General features: G+C 38.2%; 1 pseudogene; it reads left to right on the top strand.

Annotated features, from left to right (window-relative positions):
• LOC138157094 (large ribosomal subunit protein eL14-like) overlaps positions 1-6,135 on the top strand; it is a 73,051-nt pseudogene extending 66,916 nt beyond the window's left edge.
• The last annotated feature ends 11,365 nt before the right edge of the window (positions 6,136-17,500 follow it).

The raw sequence follows: 17,500 nt of genomic DNA, 5'->3' as shown, positions 1-17,500 counted from the left end.
CCTTCCTCCCTTGTCACCCACCCTTACTGGGAAGATAAGCAATTCAATATAGTTTGTACATGTGTGGCTATGCAAAACATTTCCATAATGGATATATTGTAAAAGACTGACTATATTTCCCTCCCTCCTATCCCACATCCCACTTGTTCTATTCTCTACTTTGATCCTGTCCCTTTTCAAAAGTAGGTGCTTCCAACATCCCTCCGCCCCAACCTGCCCTTCTTTCCATCATCCCCCCTTTCATCCCCTTCCCCTCTACTCTCCTGTAGGGTGAGATACCCTATTTAGTGTGTATGTCATTCCCTCCCTAATAAGGCTGACCCATTCCCTTTTGCCTTCCTATTCTTCCCCTACATTGTAACCATTTTCCCTTGCCTCTTCTATATGAGATAGTATACTCCCATTCTGTCTCTCCCCATCACCTCTCATTATATTCCTCTCTCACCTCTTAATTTTACCTTTTAAGTATCATCCCTTCCCATTGAATTGGTCCTGTGCCCTCTATCTATGTATACCTGTACACATATATACACACATTCACATATGTATTCATACACCCATATACCCTCCTATATAGACATATATGTATATATGTGTGTGTGTATATATATATATATATATTCCCTGCAATTATTCTCATACTGAGAAAATTTTCATAAGTTATAATTATCATTTTTGATGTAGGAATGTAAATCGTTCAAATTTGATAAGTTCCTTACGATTTCTTTTCCCTGTTTACCTTCTCATGCTTCTCTTGCTTCTTGTATCTGAATGTCAAATTTTCTATTCAGCTCTGGTTTTTTTTAATCAAGAATGCTTAAAAGTCCTCTATTCCACTGAATGACCATATCTTCCCCTGAAACATGATACTCAGTTTTGTTGTGTAGGTGATTCTTGGTTTTAATCCCAGCTCCTTTGCCCTCCAGAATTTTGTATTCCAAGCCCTTCAATCCCTCAACGTAGAAGCTGCCAAATCCTGTGTTATCCTGATTATGTTTCCACAATATTTGAATTGTTTCTTCCTGGCTGCTTCTAATATTTTCTCCTTGATCTGGGAATTCTGGAACCTGGCTATAATACTCCTAGTTTTCTTTTTGATATCTTTTTCAGGAGGTGATTGGTGGATTCTTTCAACTTCTTTTTTTTTGTCCCCTGGTTCTAAAACATCAGGGCAATTTTCCTTGAGAATTTCTTGAAGGATGATTTCTAGGTTCTTTTTTTGATCATGGCGTTCAGGTCATCCAATAATTTTTAAATGATCTCTCCTGGATCTATTTTCCAGGACAGTGGTTTTCCCAATGAGATATTTCACATTGCCTTCTATTTTTTCACTTGTTTGAATCTGTTTAATAGTATCTTGATTTCTCATAAAGTTATGTCACTACTTCCATTTGCTCCAATCTAATTCTGAAGGAATTATTCTCTTAAATGAGCTTTTGAGATTCTTTTTCCATCTGGCAAATTTGGCTTTTTAAGGCATTCTTCTCCTCATTGCCTTTTTGAGCCTCTTTTGCCATTTGAGTTAGTCTATTTTTTAAGATGTTATTTTCTTCAGTCAGGTTGTTGACTCTCATTTAATAATTTTCTTGCATAGTTCCCATTTCTCTTCCCAATTTTTTCTCCACTAATTTGATTTTCAAAATCCTTTTTAACTCCTCTGTGGCCTGTAACCAGCCCATATTTTTCCTGGAAGCTTTTGGTGCATGAGTTCTGACTTCACTCTCTTCCTCCTGTTCCATGCTTTGATCCTTTTTGTCCCCAAAATAGGAGTCTAATGTTAGATTCCTCTGTTTGCTTTGCTTCCCTTGTTTACTCATGTTGCCACTCAATTACTTGACTTTTGGGCTTTTTGCCACAGAAAGACTCTATTACCTGACAGGGGTGCTTAGTACTAAATGCTGGGGTTTTCTCAGCTGCCAAAGGTATTAGTTGGGTGCCTTCTCTGGGCCTCCACACACTCTGACAAGCTGGTCGCACACCCCAGGACCTCCACCCTACACCGCAATCCAGATCCAAGCAGGTTAAAACAAGAGCGATTACCCCTCAGACTGGTCGCTTGGTCCACCTATAATCTTCAGGCCAGGAGGTGAAGCTGCCATGTGGTGGTGGCTGCATGGCAGCTTTGCCTCAGCAGCTTCACCCTCCAGGGGATAAAGGCTGACTGCACTCCCAAACTACCGGATCCCAAAGTCCACACTGCATTGGCCTCTCACTTTGTCCTTAGCATCTATGAGTTGATAATTCTGGAAACTGCCACAGCTGCTGGTGATCTGAAATCTTGCCAGCCAGAGGCTGGTCAGCCCACCCTGAGGCTAAAACCTCAGCTCTCCTGGAGCTGGGGTCGGCTCACAGAATCTGGCTGCTTCATGCTTGTCTGTGCTCAGCAGGGGGCTAACTTATCTGTGTCATTTTGTGGGTTCTGTAGCTCTAAAGTTTGTTCAGAGTCACCTTTTACATGAATTAGAGTTGGTAGGAGCCAGAGCCACATAGAAGTCCTCTTTCTACTCTTCCATCTTGACTCCAACAGAGTGGTCAGTTCTTAAAGGAACATGCACTTTTAATATCTACTGCACAGGCATATTGCCCAGAATTCACTGTGGTTTTAGGCTTGAAACATCACTAAGTCAGCTAGTGGTCAGGGCTGACCAAGCTGCCACCCATCAATGTCATGTTTGACAAGATGGATGTTGGGAGTTTAGTATACCCCAAGCTAATGAGGGATTCAGGACATATATACATATACATATATATATAATGAGCTAGGGAGTATATATATATATATGACAGTCTAGGATATATATAATAAGTATGTATATACACAGCTGGCCAAACTCCTAAATTCTATGGGTGCAGCTGGCCACTGTCACAGGAAGAAAGATAAGTATTTCGCTAGGGCATGCTGCCCTTGAGCTAGAGAGAAAGTGCCTGAGACAGTGTTTTAAGGCTAGGGAGAAATGTGATTTTACAGACTGGGGTTCAAGCACCCCATCATGACCATGGGCAAATCATAGAGATAATAATACTTGTACTAGCATGGAAATTGCTGCTTTACTTAAATTTCATAGGATTGTCTTGATGACAGAACTTTACAAATCTTGCAGCCCTTTCTAAATGTGTGCTTTAAAAAAATAGGATGTTTTATTAAGCTCAATGAGGCTAATCACTTTCCATAGTCCTCTAAAGAATGGAAGTTCTTTAGTTTCTCTCTGTCTTCTCCGTTTTCCTCTAAGTAGTTCTGAATTTATTTGTAAGGTATACCCATAACATAGCTATGTATCCTGCCAGCTATTTCTTTTTTAAAATAGATTCTTATTCAATTTTTTCATCACCTACATTCCACACTACCCCCAGGTATTTCTAATTGACTTATTACAGCTCTTACCAACTGGTTTCTTAAAGGATTCTGTCCTTTCTGAACCATCTGAAACTGAACACAGATCAAAAAAGATAAATGTCTTCTCTCTTCCCCACAGAGATGGTGATGAAACCTCTTTAAATCTTTCTTCCAAAACCTGTACCAGAAATGCTCTAAGCTTGGATTTATAACTATAAACTCTATAAAAGAAGGCAGTCTATACAAGAAGACAGCTTGTAAAAGTTTAAGCTCTTACAGGCAACTCAACTGCCAAGAAAATTGCCATTGTATTTAAATTGCAAGCAATCCTTAGCCTAGCAACAAGCAGTCAAAGATCTATGTTGTAGTGGGGGAAGGGAGGGGGTCAGGGTAGGGAAACAATTCTTTCTTTTTCTTCTAAGTAGTATAGAAAGTAACTATTTTTGTGATTGGGAAAAGGCAATCACATAGATTTTGTATGTTGTTATTGAGCTACAGTCATGTAACTTTTTCCACTCCCTGATTCTATCACATATGTTTAACTTCTTTGGTTAAGAACCGAGGCATTATATTCATAGGACCTGGATGCACCCTTCCCCCATGGTTTCTCACTAAGCAAACTCTTTCTGACTTAGCCCTTCATCCAAAGCTTTTCCTCCAGGAACAAGAGAATTTGACCTAATAGACCCAAAAACAGAGAAATGCGCCTTTAATGCCCTTAAAAACATTGAAGATAACAGCACATTCACTATAGGACAAGTATTTCAAGTGACTGAAAACACAACATATGAAAGATTCACAGAAATACCCATGAACCCACAAAATGACTCTCTTTCCCTCTCTATCAGGCTGCCATTCTTGAGTGGACCATCTGCCCCCACCCCATACTGCAAAAAGAAAAAAAAAAACTTAGGATCCTCCTGACGTAGTTCTGTCTTGTACTGCACACATAACCACCACCACCAAGGGAAAGCACTTGAAAGTGCCCCTTTCCCATAAACTTGCATGATACATTCATCTCATGATAGCTTTAAAGGGCAAGGTTTATTTTGGTTCACTCACATTATGGTTCTCATCCCCTGCTATTCCTTGGAACTACTTCCTGTTTGGTCCTGTGGTCCCATTAAGAGTTCTTTTGCATATAAAAGCTTGCCTCCCAGAAGAACAAGTCTGAATTTTTGTTGGAGTAGTCTCTTTCTTAACTGTCTTGTCTCTTAGCTGTGGTTCTCTCCATTCTTCTACAAATCTCTACACTCCCATTTTAAAGCCAAACCCAAGTGAGACAGTGTAAAAGCACTGTGCCTAACACATAATAGGTGCTTAATAAATGCTTATTGATTAATTAATTGGTATTTTTAAAATATGGATTTTTGTTTCAAGAAGAAGCTTGGAGTCAGTGAAAGTATTATGCATTTTCCCAAATGTAAATCAACCGGCTTTCCTTGTGGGCCCAGTTCATTGTCTATTCGTAACATCTATCATATATAATCATTGTCTGCTTTCAGTACCTAGCATGTATTCTGTGTGTATACACATATCTTCATTTGTGTATGTATACACATGCATACATATATGCATACTTACACATGTGTGTTACTAGATCAATAGGTCAACCATATAACTGCTTACCATATTCTGGGCAACCCATTCTTCAACAACTTGTTTTTTCTTGTGTGAATAGTTCTCCTTCAGGTGGCCTTGTGGTGTTTGGGGGAACACAATTTAATCTTCAAACAGAAGCATCTGGAAGATCTTACTATCTGGATATGTTCTGTGAGAATGAAAAAAACCTTTGGCAAGCATCCAGCTCCCTGTTTTGTGTCTTGCTTGACATTAGTAATCAATTTCTCTGTTGTATGCATTGGTTGATATTAGTAATCAGAAGGTCATTGAACAAAATTATGCATTATTGAGTCCATCAAAGAATCTTTCTAATCATAATATATGCATGGAAAAAATCTTGGAGGAAAGCATTTGGGAATGCATTTTGCTCTACTGAATCAAATGCTTTTAAAATAGTAAAAAAAATAATAAGTACAGTAGAATTTTATATTCTCTGCAACTTGCAATTAGTTGTATGATTGTAAAGGTATAATCTGCTATAGAATATATTTTTTTAAATAAACATGTTAATCTCTTCCTTCTCACTGGGCACTGTGAACCCATATTCAAGTGCTATGTGCAAAAGGGCCAAGAGGCATATATTTCCTTTGGGTCACATGCCAACAAGCTGGTAGCTATTGTGGATATTCTTGATCATAACAGGGGTTTGGTTGGTGGCCCTTGCTGTGGTGTGCGAAGGCACTCTGTGCCATTTAAATGTATGCAATTTAACGACTTTGTTCTCAAATGTCCACACAACTGCTCCTCAGAAGTATGTCCAGGCTGTTTGTGGGAAAGAAAAGATCAATACCAAATGGAAATTTACACTATGAGCCAACAAGATTGAAGCCAGAGAAAGAAAAGTCAAGAGGACAGATTTTGACTGCTATAAAGTCATGAAGGGCAAAAAAATGAGAAACAGAATTATCAAATACAAAGTGAAGAAGCTCCAGAAGGCATTTACCCAGAAGGGGTCTCCTAAGAAGGGAGCTGCCCAGAGGGCACTTGCCTCAAAGATCTCTGCCAAGAAGATCTCCTCTAAGAAGGCTGAGGGCTAGAAGGCAGCCTCAGGCCAGAAGGTCCCAGCTAAGAAGGGACCAGCTCTGAAGGGCCCTGCTCAGAAAATACCAGCCCAAAAAGAAGCTGCTCCAAAGGCCCAAAAAATAAGAGACTGCCAGAAATCAAATAAAGATTTTTAAAAGGACTATAACTTTGCAATACTCTTCCCACCGTTGCCCCTACAGAATACTCTAATAACAACAAAACAAAAAACAAAACCACAGTTAATGAAAACAAATGAACAAAATGACCATGTTTGATAGTATATGCAGAAATTCTGTATGCATAGCACACCATTTTTCTACTGAGAGTAAGGAATTATTTTTCATCATTAGTCCTCTTGAATCAAGATTGCTCATTAATTAATCTGAATTTTAATGCCTTTAGTGTTGTTTTCCTTTACATTATTGTGGTCATTATGTATATTATTGTCTTGTTCCTCTTTTCTTTGTATTAGTTGATATTTCTTAAAATACATTTTTCTTATTGCACAATAACATTATATCATAGACACATGCCATGATTTGCTTAGGTATTCTCAATCAATAGGTACCCACTTGTTTCTAGTTTTTGTTTTTTGCTTTGACAAGGTGCCATCTTCTATAAAAAAAAAACCTTTCCTATTTTCCCCTTAATATTGCTGCCTTCCCCATCTGATTATGTCCAATTTATCTTGTTCATATCTTGTTTATATATAGTTGTTTGGATGTTGTCTCATCTATTGGAGCTTTCTGAGACCCACTATTGTCTTTTGTCATTCTGTGAAATTCTACGACTTTTCATGGTGCCTGACACATAGCAAACATTTAATAAACATCTCTTGACTAACTGCTGATATTAATATAGTTTAATATATGGGACTTTGTTCTCCGCCTTTGTCATTAATGTAGTATAGGCCCAATAGTGCATTCCCTGGGTCAAAGGATATGAACAATTTGGAATTTTTTTCATATAGAACCTCTTTTATAGAAGTTTGCCTGTTCCCTTCTCACATTTTTATTAAGGATGCTTTTGTCAAGTGTGTAATTATTCTCATAAAAGTTTTTGCAGAAATGACAAAGGAACCATATGGGTTAGTAGTTACCAATAATTTCTTGATGGCCATTTTTATAGGTAATAACATCTGTGATTTTTTTTCTCAATTATTTCATAGCTTCCTGTTGTTCAACTAGATGAAGAATCACTTCCTTAAGTCCCTCACAATATGTTACTTCCTGCATGGAATTCTTTCCTCAATGTATACTTATGCGAGGCCAGTTGCTTTTCTTGCCCCCCATAATTTTCATCTTATAGATTTCATCTCTGCCTATTTATTCTTTTCATTTATTTATTTTTCTAATGTCAGACTAAAAGACATTTTTTTGCCCTTCAACTCTGATACAACTTGTCAAGAGACTTACTGGGATGTAGGTGACAAAGAAACCGAGGACAGGTTTGGACCTTATATTAGATACTGTTGTTGACTCAAAAAGACAGAGGGGATTTTTCCTCAGAGGACTGTTTGCTAGTAGAAGTATGTCTGCTATATCCTGCTCTATCTTTTTACCAGGGAAAGGGGCCGCTTTATCTGTTTTACTACCCTTTTGTATGGTTGCTGGCAGTTAATGTGTCAGGCTCAATCTCTTTTATAGGTGAAGGTTGAACCACACCAGTCTTGTTAACTGAGATGGTGGCTGCTGTTGTTGGAAGTTTAATCTCCTTGCCAGGCAAATTTCTCTTTGCTCCAAGGTCATGAGTATGAAAACTTGTAGTAACTATAGTTTCCTTCACATCAACTACACTCTTCATACCAGGGCAAAAAGTACTACTAATATTAATAATGTTATTTGTATTAATAATTACACATTTCATTTAATATTTACATATTATTATAATAATTATACATTGATATAATTTATACATGATATAATTCATAACATAAATTATATGTTGCTAACAGATAGTATTAATAGTAATAATAATGTGACGTTCAAATTAATGAGCAAAAAATTGTTCAAATAAACCATTTTTAATTTAATGATACTAAGTTATAGAACAAAACTATGTTGTGTTCTTTTTTTTTAAGTATTATAACATGATTAACATTCCAGACCACACTTAGAATCATAAAATTTTAGAGTTTGAAGGAACTCTTGAGATGATTTAATCCAGAGTGCTAAATTAGAAAGAAAGCAGGATTTGGAATGAGAGGGTCTGAGTGTGGAAACCCAGTTCTTCCATTTACTATCTCTGTAACTTTGAGTAATTCACAATGTCTCTGAGTCTATGTCTCCTCATCTGCTTGTTCCCTCCATCTCTAATTTGAATTTATTCTATATTTACTTTTAGGTATACACATAGTCTCACCTGATAGAAGATAAGATTCTTGAGGGTAGGAATTGTTTTATTTTTTGTCTTTGTATCCCTGGAGCTGTAATGATAATGGGAATTTGAAGATCTTCCCTGCCCCTTAATAAACCTAAGGGAATTTGAAGACTTCCCTGATTTGAAGATCTTCCCTGCCCCCAATAGGACAAATGTAATCACATAGAGCCTGTGGTGGGAGGAGCTTGCTGAAGGGTGGAGCAGAACCCATAGGAAGCTGGGTCTCAGAGTAGCTAGACAGTGGGGAGAGAGATGACCCACCCAGAGAGATGAGGATTTGTTTGCCCCATGCTGAGACAGCTGGGCTTGTGAGAGTATTGGTTTGATGGTATGGCTCTCTGCTGTGTTGTGGTGTATTAGCTTCTATGTTGCTATTATGGATTAGGTTTCCTGGTGTTAGCATTTGGTTTTCTGGTGTTCAGAATAAATGTTTTGCTTCTGTATTCTATAGAGAGTCTGTTATATCTTGCAATTGAGAACTGTGCCAGTATATTTACAGTCACTGTGGGTGCTGTGAATATTGCACTGGCGATACAGGAGCCTAGCATGATATTTGGTAAATAGTAAATACCTGTGGATTTTTTTCTCTCTTTTTTATTAATACTTGTGGATTTTTGATTGATTAATTGGTAAAATGTGGAGATTGGACTAAATTACTTCAAAGGTCCCTGCCAACTCTAAATCTCTGATTCTTATGATCAGGGTGCTTTCAGAGGGATTTGGTACCTTCTGGGATATCCAAGCAAAAGATTTTCCTAGGTTTCCATGTTGAGGTTCAAACTGACTGAAGAGTGAACCTTGCTAAAAATCTTGCTAAAACTAACTAGAGATTGCCAAACCTACCCTTCTTGTCCCATTCTTTCTTTTTGGGTAGCAGCAATTTAAGAGTTAAGGCAAAACTCTTGCCTGGTATCTGGAAGTTTCAAACCTTTAAAAATAACAACAAAGTAAACCTTGAGTACATTGTCCTTACATTTAGCATGAGTCCTAAAGCTTCACCTAGCCCAGTGCCTGGAACACAATATATACTAAATTAATGTTTGCCAATTGCTTGATCAAGTGTGTCTTGAGAGAGAGCATGGTGTAGCCCAAAGAACAGTAAAGTCAGATGACCTGAGTTTAAATTCCAGCTCTGTCATTTATTGCCTTTGTGTCCTTGGACAAGTTGCTTAATTACTCTTTGCCTTAGTTTCCTCATCCGTAAAATGAGGGCTTTGAAACAATTGACCTCTAAAATCCTGTATAACTCTTTATTTATCCCCCTCTGGCTTACTTTCTGATATAACTGCCTATCTCACTTCTTTACTACCTCAAGAAGTTTGTAGTTTCATCTCTGTGAGTCATGACAAACACAAATAGCATCCCCTCCACCTCTTAATAACCTGCCTTCAAGAGGTATTGTGGTCATCAAAATTCATCACCTGGGATCTGGTGGTAAGCATTTCCCAACTTAACTATGGTCCTTATCTGTCACAGGTCAAGTCACTCCACTCTGCTCCTACTGCTCTGTCTGGTTTCAACTCCATATGGAAGAAGATGTCCCTCCTAGTTTAAGCTCATCACCATGCTACTAACTCAAATTTGACTGGCACCACCTCCCTCAGCCTACTCTTCTCTCTAACTCCTCCCAATACCTTCCTTTATAGAGGAAACCAGAATTTTCTCACTCCACTCTGCATTTGCTTCTCTGCCTGTTTCCAATTCTACTGAGCCATGTACCCTCCCAGGTTGCTTCCCTTCACCATCTCCTGCCTATTCTTCTGCCTCCTTCTGCCTCTCCCCATTAGATTGTGAGCTCCTTGAGGGAAGGGACTGTTTTTCTTTTTATTAATTGTATTCCCAGAACTTTGCACAGTGCATGACATATAGTAGGCACTTAATAAATGTATATTGGATTGGACTTTACTGTCCATCAGAGTAGGGTCATATACAGTTATGTCATGTGACTGAATCACTAATCACAGCTAAAAAATTGGGAAAGGGCCATTAACATTTTTTTTTTCAGGAAATAGATTTTTATTTTGCTTTACTCTACACCAGTTGTTTTAAAAAAATAACAAAGTTTAATGACTTGTGAATTCACCTAAACTACCTAGAAAACCGAAAGTAAGGAACAAACTTTTAGCTTATCCAATTCTACCTGCACTGGCTAATTTTTTTTTAAAGATGTATGTTCTTGGGCAAGTTGCTTCAGCTTTATGTGCCTTAGTTTTCTCACCTAAAAACTGAGAAAGTTGTTCAGGATGGAGTGCTAAGATCACTGCTCAGTCTATCTGTGATCCTGTTGTCCTTTTGGATTCTAGGATTTTCATTTGAAAAGGAGGTAGCTTTGAAACATAGTAACTGCATGAAAAACTAGTACAAAGTAATCCCAAAAAGGTACCAAGAGATTGTAACAGCAGTATTGCTAACTTTAAGAATTCTTTGGAAATTTAACTGACTGTTTCCAGGCTATATTTATGCATACAAGGATACTTCACTCCTTCAAGGATCCATGATTTTTTTTTTTAATGTGGATACTTGTTTTCTCAAAATGCATCTGATGTGCACTATATTCGACATCTAGCTACTAGTCGCTTCATCCTTCACCACGATAGTTTTCTCTTCTATAAAATGGGGTAGGGCAGGTTATTATACTAGATGATCTATTAGATTCCTTTCAACTTTAAATTTATTACCCTACGATCTGTATAATCTAGTAATTCTTCATAAACTAGTATTTTGTTTTTGTTGTTCTGTTGTTTCAGTTGTGTCTGACTCTTCATGACCCCATTTGGGGTTTTCTTGGCAAAGATACTGGAGTCATTTGCCATTTCCTTCTCCAGTTCATTTTACAGGTGAGGAACTGAGGCAAACAGGGTTAAGTGACTTGCCCAGGGTCACACAGCTGGTGAGTGTCTGAGGCTGGATTTGAACTAAGGAAGATAAGACTTTCTGACTCCATCTATCCAATGAGCTACCTAACTGCCACTATGAGCTGGTATAGATTGGGTGGTGCAGGGGTAGGGTCTAGGGGAAAGGGGATGCCACCTGGTGGTCAGCTCTGATAAGCAGCTTTTCTAAATTGTGATATTGTATGTGATATCATAAAATGAGATATTGTATGTGGAGCACCTTGGCCCAACTTTCCAATTCAGTACTCACAAGCTTAAAGGCTCAGTCCCAAGGAAAGTGATTAATCCCAGGTGGAGAGGGCTATCCTATGGATCCCTCACTCCTAAAAATATAAGGCTTCACCAGTAAGTTTACCTGCAATAGTCACCCAATACACAAAATGGGCTCAAAGCAAAGGAATTTAGTAAGACAGCATAATAAGAATTGGGACAGGTCACTTTACCCTGTTTGCCTCAGTTCCTTGTCTGTAAAATAAACTGGAGAAGGAAATGGCAAACCACTCCAGAGTCTTTGCCAAGAGAACCCCAAATGGGGTTACAAAAAAAGTGGACATAACAGAAATGACTCAACAAGAACAACTAATGAGAACATTATTGTACCTCTGCAACATCCCCCTCCCACCTAAACCTGGGGCATACTCTCCTCAAAATACCTACAATGTTAATAGAAATGTAGGTCCAAGTTCAAAGTAAAATAGTAGGGAGAACAAATGCAGAGAATTTACATCAGAACTTTCAGTACCCTCTGCTCCTCTGATTGGAGGACTGAGGAGGAAAGAACTCCTCCCAAACCCTCCATTTAAAGAAGTCTTTCAGATAAGCCATCTCTTCGTTTCCCACTAAGTTGCACTCCTTTGAACAGGACTCTGTTCTCCTCCCTCTTCTTTCAACTTTCTTCTGTCTGTTGTCTTCCTCCATTATATTATAAACACCTTGAGGGCAAGGACAAGTTCTTGTACAAGAACAGGGACAAGATCAGGGGTGTGGAACCTGTGGCCAAAGGCCACATGTGGCCTTCTAGGTACTTAGGTGTGACTTGTTGATTCAGTCCAAGTTTATGGCACCAATCGTTTTATTAAGGGGATTTCTTCTATGAAGTTTTGATTACATTAAAGGGCTTCACTTGAGGACCTAGAGGGCCACATGTGGCCTCAAGATCACAAATTCACCACCTTTACCACCCCTCTCCTAGACCCTTAGCACAGTACAAGGCATATAATAGGTCTTTAATAAATGTTCACTGACTGATGTGGCCAAGACAATTTGCATCAATAGTACTCTGATGTATTTTCTCATGGAATCATCAATAAATCCCAACCCAAATTCCTTGGTCAGTTTCTCTCCACACCTCAACTTCTGATTGTCAAAGTTAGTCCACTCTTAAATCAATAATCAGCTCTCCTCACTGCTTCCAAAGGTCTTTTTGTAATGAGAAATTAGCAAGCAAGACTGTTAATCATTTCAAGTAGACCTTTAATTGAAGCTGGTGACTGCCAGGGGTCATACACCCAAATGAGGCAGCCCCAAGATGCATATTTTTGGAAATTTATAGACAAAAGCCACAACATAACTGTTACCAAGGGGAAACCACAACTTGAGCAAGCAGGGAAAATATAGAAGCCAACAGGTAGCAATCAGTTTGTTGCCTTAACTGAAAGTCCCCAAGTAACTGGGAAGGGAAGGGAAGGGCTATGGGTTCCAGGTGGCAGGTTTGGGCAGGTCTCTTAGGCAGGCTTTGTTTCGGGTAAATCTCCTAGGTGAACTTGTCCAAGATGGGAGAGATGGGGGAGATTCACAAAATGGTGGTTACAACAGTCTTATTTTTTAAATCCACTTCCTGCTTTGGATGCTTCCTCTCTGCTCCTTACTTCAAATTCCTTGTGCTGACTGCTCAGACCTGCCTCCAGTGTCTTCTACTTGGTAATTATCTCTACTATAATATGCCATGGATGATGCAGGGAAGAGAAGAGGAAAAACCCTTCCCAAAGCAGCACTTTTTTATGATAGCAAAGAACTTGGGGGAAAGTAGATGTCCATTAAATGGGGCACAACTAAGGAAATCATGGTACATGAATGTAATGGAATATTATTGTAATGTAAGAAATGATAAATATGACTACGGAGATACACGCATATATAATACATAAAACATAGCATGGTTTTATATGTATATATGTGTGTATACACACACATATACACATATGAAATGATAAATGCTGGAGAAGACATGGGAAAATTGGAACACTAATGTATTGTTGGCGGAGTTGTGAACTGATCCAACCATTCTGGAGAGCAATTTGGAACTATGCCCAAAGGGCTATAAAACTATACATACCCTTTGACACAGCAATACCACTTCTAGGTCTGCATCCCAAAGAGATCATACAAATGAGAAAAGGACCCAAGTATACAAAAATATTTATAGTAACTCTTTTTTTAGTGCCAATTCCAAGAACTGGAAATTGAGGGGATGCCCATCAGTTGGGGAATGACTGAACAAGTTACAGTATATGAATGTAATGGAATACTATTGTGCTATAAGAAATGATGAGCAGGAAGACTTCAGAAAAACCTGGTAAGACTTGAATGAACTGGTGCTGAGTGAAATGAGCAGAGCCAGGAGAACATTATACATAGTAACAGTCACATTATGGGATAACTAACTTTGATACACTTATCTCTCCTTAGCAATGCAAGGTTCTAAGACAACACCAAAAGACTGATGATGGAAAATGCCTTCTACATCCAGAAAAAGAACTATGGAGTCTGAATGGAGACCGAAGCATATTTTTTGCACTCTATTTTTGTTTGTTTGTTCCTTCTCTTGGTTTCTCCCATTGGTTCTAATTCTTCTTTACAACATGACTAATGTGAAAATAGGTTTAATATGAATGTATACATAGAGCCTATATCAAATTGCATGCTGTCTTAGAGCTGGGGGAAGGAAAATGGGTAGAAAACTTGGAACTCAAAATCTTATTAAAGTGAATGTTAAAAACTAAAAATAAATAAATAAATTTTCATATACATATACACATATATATGTATAATGTATATGCAAAATGAAATAAGCAGAGCCAAGAAAATAACATACAGAATAACCATAACAGTGCAAATGGATAGAACAACCATAAAACAATAAAAAGTGAATTTGCTAAATGACAAGGAATAAATTTGACCCCCCAAAAAATAGATAAGACACCTTCTCCCACTTCTTTGAACAGGTTAGGGGTACCCCACAATGTAGAACATTGCAAAAATGAGTGGCTTTTTAAAAATTATTTATTGGTTATGCTTATTTCTTTTTCTTTTTCTAAAAAAATATTTGTCAAAGTAGTGGCTTTCTGTGAGGGAAAAGGGAGAAAAATCTAAAGCTAAATTTAGACTGTGTAAAAACAAAAGATATCAATAAAAAATTTTTAAGAAAAAATCCCTTTTCTTCCCTACTTCCTTCTAGTAGGGCCATAGAATTCATGCTTCATAACAGTTATCCTGTGTAGAATCCCTTAGTTTTCAGAACTTCTTAAAGTAGTCAACAAGCCCCAAGTCAAAGCTTGGCAGGCTTAACTTTTTAAAGGCCTCAAGGAGCATGACCACTCTTCATATGGCTAGCTATCATCAATTTTCTGATGGCATGCTTGCCCAGGTTCTGGATAATGAACAATGCTCTTGTATTTTCCCAGTCACCAATGGAGTGAATCAAGGCTGTGTGCTTGCTTGATGTTTTCAGCCATGTTGTCAAATGCTTTCATTGAGGATGAACATGGCATTAAGGTCAGCTACTGTATTGATAGTAAATTCTTCAACTTGAAAAGACTACAAGCCAAGACCAAAGTGGAGGGAGTGGTGGTGCATGATTTTCTGTTTGCAGATGATTGTGTACTCAGTGCATCCTCTGAAGCTGAGATGCAACAAAGTATGGATCAATTTTGTGCTGCTTGTGCTAATTTTGGCCTAACAATTTACACCAAGAAAATACAGGTGCTCCATCAGCCAGCACCACACCATCCATATGTGGAACCATCATTTACAGCAAATGGAGAAGTTTTGAATGCTATGGATAAGTTCACTTACCTTGGTAGCATACTTTCCAGGGATGTTCACAATGATAATGAGGTTGACTACATCGCCAGACTTAGCTCAGTTTTGGGGAGACTCCAAAGGAAAGTATAGGGAGAAGAGATATTAGACTGAATAACAAACAGAAGGTCTATAGAACCATGGTGCTGACCTCATTGTTGTATGCGTGTGAAACCTGGACGGTATACCAGCACCATGCCAGGAAACCAAATTGCTTCCATTTGAATTGTCATTGGAAGATTCTAAAGATCACCTGGCAGGATAAGGTATCAGACTCTGAGGTCCTTTCTTGAACTAAACTGCCAAGCATTCAAATTCTATTGCAGAGAGTGCAACTACAACGGCCTGGACACATTGTTTAAATGCCAAACATATGCTTACCAAAAAAAAATATTTTATGGAGAACTCACACAAGGCAAGTGCTCATATGGTGGTCAGAAGAAGTATTACAAGGACATTTTCAAGGTCCCTCTTAAGACCTTTGCAATTGATTGTGTCACATGGGAGACCCTGGCACAGGACTGCTCCTAATGGCATGCCCACATCAGAGAAGGTTCTGTGCTCCATGAGCAAAGCAGAATTGAAACAGCTCAAATGAAACGTGGGGTGAGCAAATTTAGAGAATCTACCCAAATTTTCACGTGGACTATTTGTACCTGACCTGTGCTAGAGCATTCCAAGCTTGTATTGTTCTAATCAGTCACATCCTGAAATGTAACACTAGTGTAGTGATGTCATTTTGGTCCTCTTTGAGAACAAAGGACAACAACCAACCAACCAACCAACCAGCTATCTTTCCAAATTAGTCAGAGAATTCCCTCATACTTTATAAAAGGACAACAAGGAATAGACAAGTCTTTGTACATCATAGCATATTAATACCTGTTACCTCTGTTATCTGTTCCCTGGAGGCAGAGAAATCAGTTTCACTTCCCTCCCTTCTCACATTACATATATAAAGAATTTTTTATAGTATGAAGGCGTTCCTTAAAAGTTTTCCCTTGAACTTTGAAAAAGGCCTCTATTGAGGATTTCCTTCCTTCTTAAAGAAGCCTTGTAGGATTAACTGATGCATGTGAAGATTGTTTGATTTTTCTCACTCTTCAATATATCTAAAAAGCCAATGTGCTCTCTCCCCTCTTTCTTTTTCTCTCTTTCTCCCTCCTTCCCTTCTTCCCTCCCTCCTCTCTCTCATAATTGCTTCAGTTAAAGTTCTGCCTTTCTCCTCTACTAAACTAGCAGAAACTTCACCTTTAATCCAATCTCTGAACTGCTGCTGGCAGGGGGGTATATTTACTGTTCATTTCTTCACATCTAAATAAATAATACTTCCTTTTCCTGATCACTTATGATCCATAATTAGCTTTTCCTTTTTCTGTTTACATGAATATGAGTAAAATCTTTATATGATTATACATCCTATATTTAGCTGGCATTGCACCACACTGAGCTTGCATGGAAATAGGTTTATAGGGATCATTCCATAGATCAAACTTTCTCAAAGTGTAGTCTAGGATCCACAGGAGCTCTGTAAAGTCAAAAGTGTTTTCATAATAGTACTAAGACATTTTAATTTCTAATATAGTAAATATCAATAGCTGTAAACAAAAGCTCTTTGGGCAATTCTCAATTATTTTAAAGAATGGAATGGAGTCCTAAGATGAACACATTTTTAAAATACTACCAGGAGTGTTCTCTAAATTCCTCTGATAATTTAACAATGGCAGTGTGGGAACCAGCACTTTCTCAGATAAAAAGGAGAAAGTTTCTGCCTAGTCTTACTGATTTCAATACTCTAGATGTCATCATATAATTGGGATTTCCTGCAAGGGGTTAGAGTAGAAGAGCCACTCTTTCCTTCACTATAAGAGCAAATGCTGCAAAGGGACAGCTATATTAGGGACTCAGCTAAGCAAGATTGTTCCTGGACTTCTGACTGTCCCTTGCATTTTGTGTCTCTTTGCCAGATGACAGTTGATCCAAAAACTATCTTAAGATGGGAATCTTAACGGGAACCTCTGTGTCTCAGGATTTCCTGAGTTCCTCAGTAGGTGTCCTGTGAGAAAATCCATCTCTATACCCACTATAGCTTTTTTTGGAGGAGAAAATGAACATGGAAAGAAAGACAAGCTCAAAGACATGTACCTAGAACGAATTGTTTGGACAA

Source organism: Petaurus breviceps, unplaced genomic scaffold (genome assembly GCF_028583685.1).
Source record: "Petaurus breviceps papuanus isolate PSGF00001 unplaced genomic scaffold, PetGlider_PUasm1.0 111, whole genome shotgun sequence".
NCBI lineage: Eukaryota > Metazoa > Chordata > Mammalia > Diprotodontia > Petauridae > Petaurus > Petaurus breviceps.
Note: the sequence above shows the minus strand (reverse complement) of the source record. Positions and strands in the feature narration are given on the sequence as shown.